The following is a 6,853-nucleotide window of genomic DNA, read 5'->3' on the forward strand; positions in this document are numbered from 1 at the left end:
GTGCAAGGGGCAAGAAAATAACAAGAGAAAGCCTAAAAGAAACACACTGCCAGTATACTCAAGCAAAACATCCCAGAGGGAGAGGAGGCGAGAGAGAAGAGACTTGGGAGAAAGAAAATGGTGTCCTTGTTTTTCATTCCTTCAGGCAAACAGTACTTCATGTACAAATAAACTGAGTAGCATCACCAGTGCTTCTCTCTATAACATTTTTTTCTCATGAACACAAAGTGGGAGGGGAGGGGATGGTGGCAGCAGTATTCACAGCAGTGTTTGGTAGGTTTTTTCAGTTCACTGATATGTTGTTCAAAGGCAAAGGCACAGTTTTCAACCTTCTGCAAGCTAAATCAGCTTTAACAATGCACATATCTGCATGTTATAAACAAATGTATTTTGGAAAAGCTAAGCGCCTAATTCTAAAACAGTACTGTATTTCTTGAGTAGAAGTTCATGGGAAGCATTCCTAAATAGGAGACGTCTTCTTAAATTTATAGAGCCTTTCAAATACACCATATGCAAGCATGTTTCTTTCTGCAAGGCAAAAAAACAGAGTTCTTAAAACCCTGATATAAAAACATGTTAAACAATTTAAAAAACAAAAAACAGAGCAGGAGAGGTCTTCATGGTCAGTGTGGTAGCTAATATCTTTTTCTTACCACTGATCCTCGAGAAGTCCCCGAAGATATCTGAGGTCGTCTTCATCCCTTTGCTCCAAGGCAGGAGCAATGCACACATCTACCCACTCTGTCCAGGCAAGCAAGTTATTTAAAGCAAGCAGTAACACCACATCAAATGACAGTAAATGGCTGCGTGGAAGCTCCCTTGTTTTATGCACATCAGCCAGTTGGACCAGAAGACTGAAGAACGTAGTATGGAAAGACAAAAATGTACAGGCTCTATGTAAACAGAAGTCAGGACATATATCTACTTTGATGGCTTAATGCTTCAGTGCCCTGTTCATAGAGGCTGCTGCTGCCAAGCTAGCACTGAGGCTATTTCTGTTATGCTGCTGCTGGAGGAAGACTCTATGCACACAGGCATTAATGATGAGAAAAACTCTGATAGCCTACTGAAGACCAAGCGTGCCACCAGGTTGGGTGCTAGCCTGCAAGGTACCCCACAGCATTTCAGATCAGCTCACTGTAAGCAACAGTGCTCATGCCCCCCCCAGCCCAAAATATCTGAAATATCTTGAACAATTTCAGTGACTCAGCAGCTCCCTAAAACTGTGAACAGGCAGGGGACAATTTGTAAACAACAAACAGAGCTAAATTCAATCAGCTGTTCACAACAAATAATTTGTGTGTGCGGTTAAAGCAGATAATTTTAATGTGAAAATTATGGCAAATACACAATCCCTTTAATAGGATGATTAAGAACTGCGGGCTCCTGGGGAAAACATTTCAGCAGCGTGTGCACCTGCATCTATTAAAAGAAGCAAAATATACAGAATAACAAGCAGTAACTCATCAGCCCATCTGTGGGTCATGGCATGGGCCGGTAGGAACTGAGATGGAAAGGGGAAAGAGAGAATACAGAGTAAGGCAGCCTGGGACCATGTACTGAAGGTCTCGAGCATAACGCAAAACATAAAAGGGTGTTGCTGGTTCAGCCCGTGGTGTGGAAGCTCATGGGTGGTGCCGGTGAGCCAAGCAAGTCATCAGGGGCCACAATGGATGCTTACCTCCCTCAGGAAGGTCTTTAAAACCGATGGAGGTTTTGGAATGCACGTGGAATTTGGGTTATGGAGGAAGAAAAAGGAAAATTAGAAAGGCATAGCTAGTATCTTCACCACCTCATTAACTCAGTCTAATCTGCTCACTTTTACCATAGACAAGAATATGCCTCAGTCCTTGGAAGAAGTCTGTGCAAGTTGGCCAAAAAATAGAGGAAACAATCTAAAGTAATCAGAAGTTCTTCTGCGATGATGATCTCACTGCCTATGTATATTCATTGTTTGCTGGTAGGCAGCAATGTTCTTTGGGTCCTCTTGACATAGGAGAAGTGAAAATAATTATAATTTCTAAATACTAATATTTTTTATAAAAATAATTGACTAATTTTTAACAGATAATAGATTTTATCGCCTTTGTAGTATTCCTTTGGAGGAATACATTTGTAAAACACATACATATTCATATGCGATATAAATATATAAGCATATAAATACAAAAAATGCATAGATATATATTCCCTTCCTCTTCTTTCTTTTGCATTGCAAAGGAGGAACAAAGTATGAGTAAAAGTATCTTTAGACGACTGCTGCCTGGGTCTACAGAGCGGTGATACATTGCTCGTTCCAGAATCATAACAACATGAGCAAAACAAGGCCCAGGAACCTTATTAACTGTGTTTATACACGCCCAATAATTCATAGCTGGAAAGAGGCTTTCAGGCAGCTGGCTGGTGCTTCAGCCAGCAGTTTATCAGACCTGACACACGAGCTTTCGCTGATGAAACATTTGGACTGCACACACGCCATGCTTTCTACCCTTCTTTAAAAAAACTCTTTTGTAAGTCAGCACTTTGCTGGCTAGACCTCCGGCTGGGCTCCTCTTGGTCCTTCATCTTTTATTGCAGGCACAGACACGGGAAATTGGGGAGAGCTGATTTTTCCACTGTGCTTATTCACATAACACTTTTATTACAATGCTGAGCAGCCTTCCTGGGAGCATGTCCTAAAATGCTGCTGATAATTTTTGTTGATTTTTAGTGTTTCGTTTATTTTCCCCACTGAACTAGAGGCCAGCTACTACTGACTCAGGCTGCATTGCAAATAGTCATGTTAAGGCTACCAAGGTCACAGACGAAGGTGATGGTTTTTGTGACTACTAGTGATAAGTATCAAATCTAAGTCTATTGATAAGCAAAATTGTAGAGATGGCCAGAAAAGCGAGGTAAAGGCCATGCAGTACATAGAAATTTATAAAGTAATTTCTCATCCGAATAAAGAATGCTGATATGTCCCTCCTATATAGGATGTATATCCTTGAATTATCAGGCAGCACTTCTTTAGGTGGAACGTATACCTGATGCTAAATACAACATTATTTAGAGAACTGTCTGTGTTCAGCATCATTTACATTTTCCTTTAGATACCATCTGCTGCTCTGTTTTCTTTTGCCTACTGTCACAGTCGTAAGCACGTAATTACCATACTCCTACTCATTCTTTTCTTGTTCTTTTTCATTACAAGCTTAATTTCAGTCAGTTTTTGTCTTTAGCTTTCTTAAAACCTGCAATTATTAGAAGACACCTACTGAGATCAACAGCAAAGTTCCGTGCCGCACAGATATTTTTGAAATGGATTAAATGAGGACAGATGATAAAGCGCTGAAAGCAATCTTTATATCAGAAAAAAGGAAGGAAAAAGCAGCCTTGTAAAAATTAACATATCATAACTTTGTATGTATTAAAAACTTTAAATGAACTTTTTTTTTTTTCTTGTAGTGGTAAAACAAGAATTTGCAGACCTGAGAATGTGTACAACTTTGTAAATAGTCAGTGCAGCAAAGTGCCAGCCTGGCTTTTGTTCTTCTGACCGAGTTCAGATGAGCCTGAGCCTCAGAGTACTGCCAGGTTTGCTGTTAGCTTCTGATTTAGGCTGATGTTCGAATTTTTATAAGGTTGACTGTTGACTCGTGTGGTATCCTCACTCTCTCTGAATCCACAGCGTGCAGGTGGATCTTTTTCTAGCAAAACACCTTATGATACTGTTTTCGGTAATTGTCGGCATTCTAAAATTTTAAAAAAGCACCTGCTTTTCATAATTACTGTTTTGATCTGCAGCATATCCTGGAATTTTTAGCATCTGGAACTGCTGAGAGGCCGATCTGACAAGCAAAGCCAGCATGAGAGCTGTGCTTCGCTAAGAGCAGGGATTGACTGAATTGGGATTGAACATAGAGAAAATACTGCTTAGAGGGTGATTTAGGAACAGCTCTGTCGTGGGGACCGTGGCATGCAGGGCTGGCCTGGGGGAGCAGGACCCTTGTCGCCATTCCCCCCAAAGGGATGGATGTGGGGGTAGATCCTGACAGGCACGTGGCTCCTGTAGGACTTTGGGATGGAAATCTTGGAGGTGGTTTGTGATTGAAGTCTCAGAGATGCCACCACTCACACATCTTATAAAACAAAGGAGAATGTAGATGTTCTAAAAACATGCCAGGAAAATAAAGATATTCCTTTAGGATATGTTAATTCCGTTTACACAAGAGTATCCACTAAGAACAACATGGGAACTCTCGCAATGGTGTTCAGAGAAATGAAAAGGACATTGATTATAAAAACACACGACAACGTTTCAGGACCAACCTGCCAGCCCTGGTAGCTGGCACCGTTTAAAGGAGGGGAACCTTGGTCCTAGCTGCTGGGAACTGCAAGGGAGCTCTCAGCTGGTGTCAAGTGGGATAGTTAGCTCCTACGTTCCCTGTCCACCTCGTTTTGGCAGTGGGTACTTGTGTGTGCTGGGATGTGCTGGAGGCATCCCAGCATGAGGGAGGCAAGGAGGAACCTGCCAGTGCTGCCCCTGTTTGTATCTCATCAAGGTTTACATATAACATAAATGTTGTATGTTATGTATATTTTATATATAAAATACCATCAAAAACTTTCATCTATAGGCCATTGAGTGGGGGAAATCTAAGATTTTGACTAAGATTTTGGTAACCAAAATTTTGAGAATGTGGGGTTTTGGTTGTTGGGTTTTTTTTTCAATTTCGTAATGTACTGAAGTCTTTTTAAAAATATTGTGTGACATTGTGGCTGTTGACTCATTAGCAGCTTGGAAATAATGCAACTGAACTGTGCCAGCATCCCCTCCATCTGCATGGAGAGTCTTATTGTGCAAGTGTTTATCCACTTCAAAGGAGTTTTGGAGGAGAAAAGAACTTTTGGGGTTTTTTTCTGAAAGTTTCTTTTCTATTTTTAGTTTCTTGTAAATAGAGCTTTAACTCTTCAAATTCTCACTGATTAAAATGTCTCCTCCTGTAACTGCACCTGAATAAGACAGATTAAGAGCTGTACAGTTTGCATCAAGGTTTGCAGCACTAAGTTAGGTATTATAGAGAGTAATCTAATTATAGGAACAGTAAAACTTTGAAATAATCTGGAGATGATAGAGGATTTGTGGAACAGCCATCACTGGGAGTTTTAAAAAACAGGTGAGGCTATCCTATGCTAGAGCTGGATTAGTTATAACTGAGCCTACCTAAGGGCAGGGAGCCCCAAATGTCTGATTCACTATAATATTGTCTTTAACAATTATTTTCTTATGCTCCAGTCCAAAGCATTGCATATGGAAGTGATTCTGTTAGTGTACACATAACAGATTAGCTGTGATTGTAAATCTAGTGTTTATGCTTTCTTGATTGCAAATAGGGAATTTGATAGTCAAACTCTTTCAGATCCGGGACTTTACTCCAAGGCCCTCTGGACTCGGTAGAAATTCTCTACAATATCCTGTCAATCAGGCCCCTTCAGGCTATCTCTTAAGAACTTTCTGCTATCATTTGCTGTAACAATTTATTTCAAATACTTCCTTATGGACCCATAAGAATTTTAGGTGTTTGGTATTAGTAAGAGTTACAATAGAAGTTTAAAAAAAAAAAAAAATGTGCAGGGCTTGTATATTGGGATTTAATGATTACAAATAAATTTCAGATGAAAATTTTTCAGCAAATGTATTGGAAGAAAGATTAGACATTTCAATATCAGTCCATGTCACCTTACTTCGGTATCTTACTGTGTCCAGCATGGGGTTTCTGAATTGCCCTCTGTCTTGCCTTGCCTGTCTCTGTTAATTGGCAAAGCAGTCCTAGGCACTAGGCAAGACATATCACCATATCAGCTGGCATGAAAATCTCCCTGGCAGAGAGATAAAGCCAGAGAAGCAAAGCTCACTGCTGAAAACCAGCCTACAACTTAGACTCTCCCAACTATCAGTGAAGGCTGTCATGCAAGCGTGTGGTCAGTAGACCAGATTACATCATTAATTTATGGGGAAGTATTAAATTTCCTAAAGGCAGAAGGAAAATTGACTTCCTAAATTATCCAGGCACTGGACTTCCTAAAGGTATTTGATACATTTATGATTATTGACAACTCTTACACTGAATAGGAAGATGAAAATGCATTTAACATAATTTGTCATTTCTCATGTTCCTTTGAACAATGACAACTCCCTCTACTCCGCTCTCATGAGACCCCACCTGGAGCACTGCATCCAGCTCCGGGGCCCCCAACATAAGAAGGACATGGACCTGTTGGAATGAGTCCAAAGGAAGTCCACAAAGATGATCAGAGGGCTGGAACACCTCTCTTATGAGGACAGGCTGAAAGAGTTGGGGTTGTTCAGCCTGGAGAAGAGAAGACTTCGGGGACATCCTATAGCAGCCTTCCAGTACCTGAAGAGGGCCTACAAGAAAGCTGGAGAGGGACTTTTTACAAGGGCATGTAGTGATAGGACAAGGGGTAATGGCTTTAAACTGAAAGAGGGTAGATTTAGATCAGATATAAGGAAGAAATTCTTTACATGAGGGCGGTGAGGCACTGGAACAGGTTGCCCAGAGAAGCTGTGGATGCCCCACCCCTGGAAGTGTTCAAGGCCAGGTTGGATGGGGCTTTGAGCAACCTGGTCTAGTGGAAGGTGTCCCTGCCTATGGCAGAGGAGTTGGAACCAGATGGTCTTTAAGGTTCCTTCCAACCCAAACCATTCTATGATTCTATGGTGGCTCGAGGACTCAGTGATGCAGGCGATAATGTGCAGAAACGTTGCCTGCAAAACAGAGGTGCCCAGGGAGAGCCTGACCTGGAGCCCAGATGTGCGTGGGCATCCCAAATGCTGGGTTCTTGCTCA

Source organism: Platalea leucorodia (genome assembly GCF_965183815.1).
Source record: "Platalea leucorodia genome assembly, chromosome: 4".
NCBI lineage: Eukaryota > Metazoa > Chordata > Aves > Pelecaniformes > Threskiornithidae > Platalea > Platalea leucorodia.